The sequence below is a fragment of the Equus przewalskii genome, chromosome 1, assembly GCF_037783145.1.
Source record: "Equus przewalskii isolate Varuska chromosome 1, EquPr2, whole genome shotgun sequence".
Lineage (NCBI taxonomy): Eukaryota > Metazoa > Chordata > Mammalia > Perissodactyla > Equidae > Equus > Equus przewalskii.
This window is the reverse complement of record NC_091831.1, coordinates 49,463,485-49,476,210: the sequence shown is the minus strand read 5'-3', so window position 1 is coordinate 49,476,210 and position 12,726 is coordinate 49,463,485.

The window sequence follows — 12,726 nt, the reverse complement described above, 5'->3', positions numbered from 1 at the left end:
AAGAGATCTTAGTAATTCATCTTAAAATTTTTCATCTTAAAAAAGGAAAAGCCAGACTCAGAAATGAAATAGATGATAGAAGTAATAGATGAGGATGTGAAAACAGCTGTTATAAACATTCTCTGTGTGTTCAAGAAGTCAGAAGGAAGCGTGAGAAAAATGGCAACTATGACCCAAATTGAACTTCCAGAGGTAAATAATACCATTTCTGAAATTTAAAACAACAAAAAGCTGGCTTTAAGTCTTTTGTGGATTTATATCTGTGCTCTTTAATTGTGCCTTTAAAAGCCAGCTCCTGAGATTCGAGTTAAACCTAGCTGAGGTACTTCTCGCCCTCCCCTGCCCCCCTGGGGACAGCTTTGCCTGGGTTCTGCTGAACCACTGTTGGGAAATTATTAACCCTGGGAACTGAGGGACTACTCCTATTAGTCTCTTTATTGTTGGGCATGAAGCCTCAGGTTTAAGGCAGCCAGGTACAGTAGGAAGTCGTGTGAGTTAGACTCTGGTCTAAGGCCAGTTTTCTGAGCTTTTATTTCCTCACCTATAAAATAGGAATGAGACTAGGGTCATTAGGATCCAATGAACATAATGTAAAAACTTCAGGGAGTATAAGTTCTTTGTATTGTAACTTAACTATTTCTAATATCATTTCATTGATTCTACAAATATTTATATATTTTTTTCCTTCTCCCCAAAGCCCCCCATACATAGCTGTATATTCTAATTGTGGATCCCTCTGGTTGTGCTATGTGGGATGCCGCGTCAGCATGGTCTGATGAGCGGTGCCATGTCTGCGCCCAGGATCCCAACCGGCGAAACCCTGGGCAGAGCGTGAAAACTTAACCACTCGGCCACAGGCTGGCCCCTACAAATATTTTTAAAATACAAATTATGCCAGCCACTGTGTACGGTACTGAGAATGCTGTCGGGGCAAGAATACGGCAGTTCATTCTCTTTGGGTGCTGACAGTTTACAAGGGTGGTTACGTGTTGTGATGGGGGAAAGCTGCACAGGGGACCCCACAGCGTTAGAAGAGAGGAAGGGGCAGAGAAGACTTCCAGAGGAACTGCCCTTTAAGCAGATTCTTGAAGAACAGGTGAGAATTAGGTGAAGAGTGTTTGGAACAGAGGGAACAGCACAGGAGAAAACCTGGAGGTAAGTAAGAGCATCGATCCAGGAGGTGACTGTTTGGGTTCCCTGAAGGCAAACAGACAAGGACTTGGGTACAGGAAGTTTACTTGGGAGGTGACTCCAGGAGTAGAAGGAGGACGTGGAGAAAGTGAGACCAGGGAAGGGTGTGTTGATGAGCCTGTTAGCATTGAGGGCAATTGAAGCTCAATCCCATGGGGTCTCCCCAAGGAATAATCTAGAACGTGCCTCAGAATTGTCCCAGCAGAGGACAGGAATGCGAGGACTTGGATTCACCAGCTCCATTCACCTGTTGGTTGAAGGTGCCCCTGGGGAGAAGGACTCCCACATTCAGATCTTCTGGGCTGTGTGTGAGGCTTCCTCGAAGACCTGAGGCAGCAAAGCCAAGAGTGGCCACCCCATGTTTGATGAGGGATGCTGGCAAGGTGTGTGAGTGTTCATAGTGAAATCAGGTGGGCCAGAGGGGTGGGATGCATTGCATCAGGGCTGCTACAAGTGACCTGGGGGCTAAATCACCATCATTTGGTTTCACCTGAAGTATTCATGAAAAATTTTTTTTTTCCCAAGGGTGGAAAAATATAATGTTTTATTTTTTCCTTTTTTCTTTTTCTCCTGGCTTTATTGAGAAATAATTGATGTATAACATTTGTAAGTTTAAGGTGTGCAACTTAATGATTTGATATATGTATATAGTGAGATGATTACCACGCTAAAGTTAGTTAACACATCCATCACCTCGCATAGTTAGAATTTATGAAAATCTGAAATACTTTTTAATTTAAAATGGAGATTTTTATTTTAAAAAATCCGGATTCCTAATTTCTCTTGAAAAAGAAGGTCACAGCAGGGCCTCCTGCCTCCATTGCAGCATCAGCTGGGGCTGAACAGGAGCTGTGCTGGGAGAGCAGAAAACACCTGCCCCTCTGAGAGCCTGCTGCTCACTCTGCCCACCACTCAGGCTTTTGCAGTGTGATCCCTGCAGCCTTTTGAGTTTGTCAACCCCTGCCATAGGGTATTTGAGGAGTGGAGGAGGTTTGATCTAAGCTAATGTGTATGTGTGAAAAAGAGAGGGGGGAAAGAGTAGAGGAGCCAGAGGTGAAAATCGAAGCCCCGTTTGGAGAGAGGCCTACAGTAGAAGTTCCTAGCACAAGTCCAGCTAAGAAGAAGAAAGTGGTATGTCAACATGCAAGGGACTGTGGTAAATCCGTCTTTCTTATGAGCCTCATATGGAAAATTGGCCAAGATTTGAGATAGGATTAAAGTGCCCCTGGATTCCCCTAGCTCTGTTACTGTCTGATTTGCCCCTGGCTCTCCCCAAATTCAACATACAGCATGGTTTCAGCAGGCTGAGAGGAGGATGTGTCCCTGGGTCTAGAATTATAGAGGAGATGAGTCAGACAGGGGTGTGTTGCTTAGTGTTTATCCATCTCCTCTGTGGGAGAATAAGCCCTGATTTGTATTGTTTGCCAGTTTTCGTGGTATAAGTACGCCCCACCATGATTGATTTCAAGCCACCAAGATGAAGTCCCTTGGAGAGAGATGGGCAGTAGCACATCGTTATATAGGATTTCTACCACACAGATACATTCCATGTAAATAACCTTGAAAGCATAATCATAGTAAAATAGGAAGTGCGGTGGTTTCAGTATTTGTTACCTTTGTTTTTAATAGAATCTTTTAAATTACAAGTTTATATCATTTAGTTTTTAGTAGTGTCCGTGTTTAACAACCAGCTCACAAAATTCCTGGAAATTGAAAAATCAGCTCTCGTGAGCCTTTTGACCCAGTTCAAGGATGCTTCTGCGCGGGGGGTCAGCGGAGGCTCCTATATCAGAGGCCTCTGGTGTTTATATCTCCCATTGCAAGGGCAGTGGTGACAGTGAGGAAAGTGATTTATTTCTGGGCCCTCAGACCCCAAGCACAGCTGCAGGCTCAGAGCAAGGTTGGATCTGGACTTGGCAGAGGGCAAGAGGTCAGGTGAGACTCCCTTAGGAATCTCAAGGCAGCCGTTCTCGTGGGAAGGATTGCGTGAGTCAAGTGCAAGACTGCTGTTTGGAGCTGGGCCCGCTCCCCTCCGGAGCTCGAGCATGCAGTCTCTCAGGCACGCTCAGGCGGCACAGTTTTTGCAACCACAGTTTTTCCACCCACTCTGCGTTTACTTTCCTTCTTCATCAGCCTGGTTTTCAGCCGGGACAAGAGGCCAGAACTTCATTCCGCAGAAGTATCAGCATTGCAAGGGGGGGCTGAGGAGCTCTCCCGGGTGATTGTTTTTCCCTCGACTGTACTTGCTGGGAAGGAGTCTAGACTAGACTGGCTGCCCGTCATCCTGTTCCTCTTTGTCTTGGTTGGACTATAAACTGAGTTAGGCTCATAAAGTTTAACTAACTTGTCCAGAATCACGTCGTAAGTGGCATGGCCAGATCATCTGGCTCCAGAACATGTGATCTTAACCCCTTTGTGGGAAAGAAGTGTGGTAACAAGGCAGGCCTCATAGACTTCAGGAACTCCAGACCAGTGGTCATTGGCACTGCCACAAAATCCTTGGGAAGTGGTTGGGGATATAGGAGCAAAGAAGTGCAGGCAGGTTGGTTCAGATGGGAGGGAAAGGAAGCCTGTGAATTTTGTTTGGAGAGCCACCCAACTTGCTCGTGTGTATATGTTGTGTTGGTGTGTGGTGCCCTCAAAGGAGAGGTCTGCCTCTCTCCACGCTCAGCCCATCACCTGAGAGAGCCAGGACACCTAGATCAAAGGCGAAGTGGATTGAACACTCCCTGGATAGTTGGTATTAGAGAATTATTGTTAATTTTTTTTTTAAGTGTTTTATCCTAGTCAATGGCTGTTTCCCTGAGAACCCGGGCCCCAGATCTATGAGAAATGTCAGGACCCTGGAATGAAGGCACTGGGGAAGGCCACAGAGACAGAAATCCACGATTACCATGAAACCTTTCTCCAGGGTTTTAGGCAGACTATCTATCTGGGGGAGCTTTGTCCTTAAACGTGAGTTCAAAGTCTTACTTAGCAGAGCCATCAGGGAGATGACAGGGTTGCCTGAGGGGTCACAGAGTATGGCTGGAAAAGGCAGAACTCCAAGCATCAGCAGACGAGGGTTTGAGGTGGATTAACTCTTGCCCGACTCATGGCTTTATGGGAGTTCCTAAATCTCTCTAACCCTCTTTAACTAATTTTTTCTACTTTTTATTGATGTATAAGGTGCATTCAGCCTACTTCTTATCTGTAAATAAAAATGATATTTCTAAAAGATCTGGGCTTTTTAGAATTTTATAAATAAATTATTTACAGGTGCAATGATATGATATTTTGGGTTTGCTTTGAAATAATTCACGAGGGGATGGGGAGGTAGATGTGGGTATAGAGATAACAAAACAGGCAGTATGTCGATTGCCTAAATTAGGTGATGGATACCTGAGAGTTTGTTATACTGTTTTCTGCTTTTGTATATTGAAGATTTTCACAGTAGAATTTTCAGAAATGGAGGGGAGGGGATGAACAGATTTTAAGGAAAAAAGGAGTCGTGGGAAAGGTAGTGTTAGAGATGCCACCATAGAAAATTCTAATTTTTGCAAGGAGGCAGGAGTATTTTATACATCACCCTCCAAAATGAGAAGCATGATGCGAATTTGCTCTGAACTGAGCATACGTTTATGGGTTTGTGAGTTGTGGACCCTGGGCATCTGGATTGGAGTGATTGATATCCTGGTAAAGTTAAACAGAAGAGAATGTTCTCTCTTTTTTGTTCCCATACACAGATTTTAACAGACAACAGGGCTGGCATGGTGGGGGCTTCCCTTTTGCTTGGGAAAGGCTGCTCTTTGCATTTGTCCCATGGGGTTCTAATTTTTTTGTCGAGATGTGACGTTGCTGGCATTACATTTTGGAATGACTTTATGGAACTTTGGGACCATAGAAGGCTTGAGAGTCCTGAAGAAGGTCCATCAGTAATGAGGCTTCTACAGAAATAGTCTATCCTTAACCAAGTATTGAGTGAGACCGCCATCGGTATGCCTGAGTTTAAGAATGAGACGAGGGAGAGGAGGTCACTGGGCTTTATTTTGCTTTACCTGTTCAATCTCTCTGTGCAAATATACGGTTCAACTTTTGGGTGCTTTTAAATTGCTGGCCTTTCTCTATGGTAGAGGTTCATGGCTCATTGTATAAGCCTTTCAGGTGATACAATGTATAACCCCAGGGTGGGAAGCACAACTGGGCATAAATCAAGGTGAAATGCAGAATAAGGGGTCAGTCCTCTGAGGTGTGCTTAATGTCCTGTTGACCAATTTCAGACCTTTGGAGCGGCTTCTAACTTGCTTCTCTCACTAGCACTAGGTCAGTACTTAGGAATAGTAATTAATTGTTTTTTGAATGGCCACATGGATATGGGCAGCACATTTCAGATACTCTGAGCTCCCTCTCCAAGGGGACCTCATATCTTTAGTCTCGGCTGTTAAACCAAATGGTTTAATAGAACTAAATGTAAAGAAATGTAGGGTGGAGGAGGACTCCAACTTCTCTATTTTCCTCCTAACTTCCCCACAAAGGTAGAATTTGTTAATCTGATTGGGTTAGAGTCCAGGATGGTGACAACTGAGCTATGGAACCACCAAAGGTTTGGTTAGATTCAACTGGTACCCAGATTTCCAGCCACTTTCCTAATCGGAGGAACCCAGTCTTGAAGTTTCAACCCCTCGTCAGAAAAGAGGTCCTTGGTTTCCTTGGCCCTAAAGAAAATACTTCAGAGACCCGTTCAGCTCAGCGATCTTGGAGGGAGAAAGGAGTGATTTTGTTTGTAAAGCAATTAGAATCCAAGTGTTTTTCAATCTTACGTGCTCTCTGCATGCTTCAGGAAAACAAACGCCTTAAACTAGCCTTAAGATCCTCAGTTGTTAAATCAGCTTTATCACCATTCAGACCAAGTGCAGATTATTCATGTTCTTGGCCTTTTTTCTTCACTGAGTCGCTCCAAAGGTGGGGGGAAATACGCACATTTCAAACTCCGAAGTATCTACGAACCCATACCCTGAGCTGCATTTTTGTTTGTTTTTGCATGATAAGTGGAATTGTCTGTAAGCTTGGATCAGCCCCTGTGTCTCTGAAAGAAAGTTAGCCTATATATAAAGAGGACGCTAGCACTTATCCATCTAGAGTTCTCCAAGTTAATCAGTTTCTGAGAATTTTACTTCACCAAGATTTACTCTCTTGTCAAATCTGGCTACAGAGAGACCAGAGTAAATGGTTCAGTTGATATCGGGTGTAGCTCCCCCTTTTTTTTTTCCACATCAAAACACGCTTTTGAGGGCCGGACCTGTGTCCGAGTGGTTAAGTTCGCGTGCTCCTCTTGGGCAGCCCAGGGTTTCGCCAGTTCAGATCCTGGGCGCTGACATGGCACCGCTTGTGAGGCCACGCTGAGGCGGTGTCCCACATGCCACAACTAGGAGGACCCACAACTAAAAATACACAACTATGTGCTGGGGGGATTTGGGGAGGAAAAAAAAGCAGAAAAAAAAAGGAAGATTGGCAACAGTTGTTAGCTCAGGTGCCAATCTTAAAAAAAAACAAAAAACCCCCACACTTTTGTTGTAGCTACTTGTGTATGTTTTGAGAGCATGGGTGAGAGGATGGGCACTGGGACCTAAGCGCCTGACTTCAGGTACTGGCTCTGACACTTAGATCCCGGGAGAAATTGCATAACCAGTCGGAGTCCGTTTTCTCATCTTCCTCACAGAGTTGTGTGGAGTAAATGTGTTACTATATGTAAATCTCTTAGAACAGGGACTTAGAACTTAGGACAAGTTAAGCTCTCAATACATGAGAGCTATTATTATATATTCCTGTGTTTGTTGGCTTTACCGCACCAGGAGTGTTATAATATTAAGCTTGATGATGATAGACATCACCTTAGCTTGTCATATCTCTAAGTTTTTCTTTTCCAATATTCACTTTCTGAAAATTCAATTAAAAAAGGAAGAAAATTGCATTCTTCAAAACCGAGTTATTTTACTTTTCTTGGCAGTGGTGCGTGAATGCCACATCTAAAATATACAAGGTTACCTTTCAGAATTTTTCTGAGTTTTGCATAATCTCCTTCGGAACGCTGTGATTTCCTAAGAATTACTTACGTGCTTGATTCTTATCAAGCTCCCACCTTGAAAATGTGATGACATATCTGTCAGGCTGGAAAACTGAGCGGAACTCTCCACCTCTTGCCTGCATCAGCTACACAGCTTTCCCCAACTTGCCCAGAAATGGAAACTGGGCCAAAATTGAGCCGGACGGGACAGAGACACTGGGCAACAGCTTTTGATTCCTGCTCTTTGTCACTTCCACCCTACTGTCCCCTTCCATGCCCAAATCATTCTCATCCCTTAAAAAAATACTGGGCTGATTAGGACAGGAAGTTAATTTCCTGATAAATATCATCAGGGAGTGAAGGGCAGGGCTTTACGTGCGTGTGGCCGGTTACCTCCACTTTGGATGACCCTTTCTGCAAGAAGCCAGTCTCTCTTCCTCAAACCAAGCTGCACTGACATGGGACCCTGTGCATTGCGCTAAGTAAAAACACCAACAGGCTCTCTCGGACTCTGACAGTATGTCAAGGGATGTTCAGAGCCGGAGTTCAGTGAACACTTCCGCTGCTCTGAGGGCGATTGGAGGGGCCATGGGCTTGTGAGAAAGGAATGTGCTGGTTCTTGAATTTTACTGTTTGAGGATTTGCTTAGTTTACTTACTAGCTTTGCTGACTCCTTCATTCAACACACATTTATTAAGCCAGGTTCTACTTAATAACAAAACCCCAAACCAGTTTCTTGAAATGAAATTGGGGAAAAAACATTTGAAAACCAGTTTGAATACATAATTCCATATGATTTTTTTTTTTTTTGGAAGACTAGCCCTGAGCTAACATCTGCTGCCAATCCTCCTCTTTTTTTTTTTTTTTTTTTTTTTGCTGAGGAAGACTGGCCCTGAGCTAACATCCATGCCCATCTTCCTCTGCTTCATTTGTGGGATGCCTGCCATAGCATGGCTTGACAAACCATGTGTAGATCCATACCCAAGATCCGAACTGGCAAACCCTGGGCCACCGAAGTAGAACATGTGAACTTAACTGCTGCGCCACCAGGCTGGCCCCCATAGGATGTTTTTTCATTTCTTATACTCAGTGACACTTTTTACCTACAACCCTTTTTGAAATTTAAGAAATAAACATGAGAGATCCGCCTCCAGCAATAAAAATGGATGTTAGAAGCAAAGTATTTAAGTTTGTATAACACAGATTACATCAAAATGAATGGAATAAGAGGAATTTGCCATGGGAGGTGGCTTGAGGTAAAACACTTTTATGTGATTATTTTTGGTGTGGAATGCCAATGCCCCAGCAGCTCAAAAGTCCCAGCTCCCACCTCCCTTGGTGCCTGCATTTTCCTTGTTGGTCCTCTTTAAAGGTTAAGAGCTGTGATGTGAGAGGCAGAAAGCCTCTCCCTGGGAAGGACCCAATTCTCGGATTGCAGTGGGGTGTGTTGGAAAGGGCATCAACTGGGCATTGGGAGACAGAGTGTCAAGTCTCCTTGGGCCACTCACTTGCGACCAGTTGCTCAGCATTTCTTGGCATCAGGTGTCTAGCTCTGTGCCTGGCACATAGGAAGCGCTCACAAACCCCTTGTGTTTCTCTATCTTACCCACCCAAATTGCCTAAACCAGGAATCTGGGTGGTGTCCTGGACTTCTTGCAGTCTCTCCTCATCCAGTTCTAGCCAGGCACTAAATCTTGCCAATTTTACCTGCTAAGTGCTGCTTACTCCTGCTCGTCCTCTCTATTCCTGCTTCAGGTCAGTTCAGTCCTTACGGCGCATTGGACTGTTGTAGGAAATGGTTTCCTAGTTGCTTTCGTGGCCTCAGGGCCTTTTCCACCAACACCTCTTACACAAATCTTTCTAAACCAAAGCTGACCATATCTGGGCCCTACTTAGAACAGAATCATTAGCCACCTCTTGCCTTTAGGATGAAGTCTTTATGAAAGTTACAAGCACTCTCATAGTTCTTACTCTGTGCTCTTCTAAATGTTCCACGCATGTTAACTCACTTAATCCTTGAAACAAGTATCCATGAGGATCATTATTATGCTCTTCAGTTTACAGGTGAGGAAACTGAGGCATAGAGAAGTTAAATAACTTGCTTGGAGTTAAACTGCTAGTAAGTGATCAAGCAGAATATTAAAGTTTTTCTGTATCCCTGCTTAGTCTCAGTCTTATCTCTGGCCACTTCTATCTCGTTCTTTATCCTCCAGCAAGACCAGCTACATGCTGTTCTCTCCCCACCCGTATCCATTCCCCTGCCTCCCTGTACTTTGGCTCCTGTTAATATCTCTATGGAATGCCTTTCCCTGTTGACTTCTTGGCAAATTCCTACTTGTCCTTTCAGACTTTGCTCTGACGTCATCTCCTCCCTCAGTCAGTCTTCCTATGCACCCTTGCAAACATCTGAGGAGCTGCTTTGTGGTAGGAATGAGACAGACAATGACAATGGAAACCAAGAACTAGAGATGGTACTAAGCATCTTATGGTCATTTGAGGAAAAGAGGCAAAAAATCCTGGAGTAGAAGAACATGAGTAGTCCAGGAAAATAAACGCAGGGCACTCTGGGAGGACATCCTCGGGTGGAGGAATCCAGCCCTGAGCTGACATCTGTGCCCGTCTTCCTCCATTTTATGTGTGGGACGCCTGCCACAGCATGACTTGACAAGTGGTGCGTAGTCTGTGCCTGGGATCCGAACCGGTGAACTCTGGCCACCGAAGCAGAGCACATGAATTCAACCATCATGCTACCTGGCTGGCCCCCAGTTTTCATAATCTTAAACATTTGGTAGACATAATGCTAATTTATTTAATTAATAAACCTGTATAAGTTTAGGAAGAATATGCCCAAATAGAATTAAAATGTATGCTTGTATCATACTTTAACTCAGAAGACGACTGTTTTTATTAAGCCAACAATATTAAACTAGTCTTATTTGCCAAAGATTTATCTAAATTTTGTGAACTTAAATTCTTAATACATTTAGGTTAGTTTTTATAAGAATGCTTTTGAAAGCATTAGAATTTCAATTTTCTTAGTTTCTGGAAATTTTAGGAATATTTAATTCAAACCAATCAAAATAAAGCTTCTTTAGAGGATTTTATAATGTAATTTGGTAATATTATCTGGAAATAGAAAAATACTACACACACATAACATACACACGTATATACAGACACAGATAGAGGGCTTATAGCTTCAATTCAACTCGTTCATATAAATGAGTGCACTCCTATCTTTGTCCCACCGTTGTATTTTTACCAGGATTGTGTTCCTGGCAGATGGGGCAAGTTGAAGTTATCTGCTCGACATGAGAGGTGCAGTGTCCCCACCAGTATTTGTAGAGGAGCTCCTTTAAGATTTCCTTTGCCCTGATGTGTGCTCTGATGGAAGCTGTGAACTGAATTTTGGGTAAGGAGCTGAGGAGGACCAAGTGGCCATCCAGGTGTCTCCAAAGCGCATCTAAGTGGATAAAATATCCAACTGTTTCCAATTAGTTTTTCCAGCCTCAGATGATTGCTCTTGAGGTCCTTGAGAATCTCGAGAACCCCTGACAAGGGGGGGACCACCTAGAGCCCAAGTGACTCTAGGGAGTTGAGGGGCCAGAGTGGGAAGGGGAAAGTATGGCAGGGGTGGATAGACGGGTGGAAGGAAGGGGAGCAGATCAAACAGTTCAAGGGAGTTTAGGGGAAGGGGAGATTCAGTAAGAAGGAGGGAGAAGGAGCAGCGAGGGGCAGGGTGTGATGGGAAGGGAGGGATTCTAGGTGAGACCCAGATTGGGGAGTTTCCTAGTTTCTCAAAGAGGCCGCTGAAGTTTCAAATGGTCTTCAGTAAACTTTGGCCTTTACTGAACATACTGAACTGAATTGTGCCATAATAGCGAAGTATGGGAGAAGAGGAGGGAGAGTGCCAGACAGAGAAAGAGTTACTGTGACAGATGAATTGTGTCCCTCCTGAAAGATATGTTGATGTCCTAGCTCTGGTACCTGTGAATGTGGCCTTATTGGGGAATAGAATCTGCCGGTCTAATCAAGTTAAGATGAGGCCATTAGGGTGGGCCCGAATCCAATACGACTGGTATCCTTATAAGAAGAGAAGATAGAGACACACAGGGAGAAGATGGCCGTGTGAAGACAGAGGCAGAGATTGAAGTGGTGTAGCAGCAAGCTGGGGAATGCCGAGAATTGCCAGCAAACACCAAATGCCAGGATGAGGCAAGGAGGGGTCTTCCCTAGAGTCTTCAGAGGAAAGTCACCCTGCTAACGCCTTGATTTCAGACTTCCGGCCTCCAGAACTGTGAATCAACAAATCACTATTGTTTTAAGCCACCCAGTTTGTAGTATTTTGTTGTGACTGCCCTAGGAAACTAATACAGTTAGTAACCCGCGGGATTAGATAATGAAATCAGACATAAAACCTTAAAGAAGACAGAAAGACAACACTCCTTGCGTTACTGCTTTAATGCTCCTTGCCTAATCCCAATTGAAAGAATCCTCCCTCATTCAATCCTTAACTGAGGAGCCAAGGGAACACCACTAGAGGAACCCTTGCAGGAGAGCCAGAGAAATGCCTGCCTGAAAGAATCAATGTAACTTCTTAGCGTGTTACAACAGACAAATGTCCAGAGCGCTGGATTCAGGAGCTGTGACTCACCATCGTGGATCCCATATCCCCAGGACACAAAGGGCACAAATACCTGGGGGAAGACAGCAGGGTCCAGGGGACAGTCAGCACTCCACGTGAGCCATGGCACCAGAAAATTGTCAAAGAAAAACAAATCCAGATTTTGGTAAGGGGAGACTATCTGAAAAGACTATGGTAGGTGGTTGCCAAGAAATGGGGGAGAGGGGGGACGTGGGAGTTGCTGTTTAATGGGTACAGAGTTTCAGTTTTGCAAGCTGAAAAAGTTTTGGAGATCTGTTGCACAACGATGTGAATATACCTGGCACTACTGAACTGCACACTTAAAAATGGTTAAGATGGTCAAGTTTATGATATATGTTTTTTACCACAATTAAAAAAATTATTACAAAAAAAGAGAAAAGACTTATAAGATGAGGAGGGGGCCTATTGCAATACAGAGAACACTCTGACCACAAGATCTGCAAGCATCTCAAAAATCAGGCACAAAATGGCTTTTTCTTTTATAAAAACGAGTAAATAAGGCTAGAAGGAACTGAATTTTGGGAGTGGAGTGAGTGAGTGTGTGACTGGACAACTGATCAGGGAAAGTCTTTGTGGTCAGCTTATTTTCGGGAGGGGTCGTTAAGGAAGGGCTGCTCTGTGTTCCGATGCTGGCTCAGGTTGAAGGTGGGTCAAAGTTCAGGGGCCTGTCTGGAGAGGAGAAGCCTGAGTAGAGTTTGGTCAAGACACGTTAGTGGGTATTTTGTCCACATCGACCAGTGAGGACAAACAGTTCAGCTGCTCATTTATGAGACAAAGAAAGAGAACTTAGAGGGTCTGTGTCTGGCCTCGTCCTAGGTAATCCAGG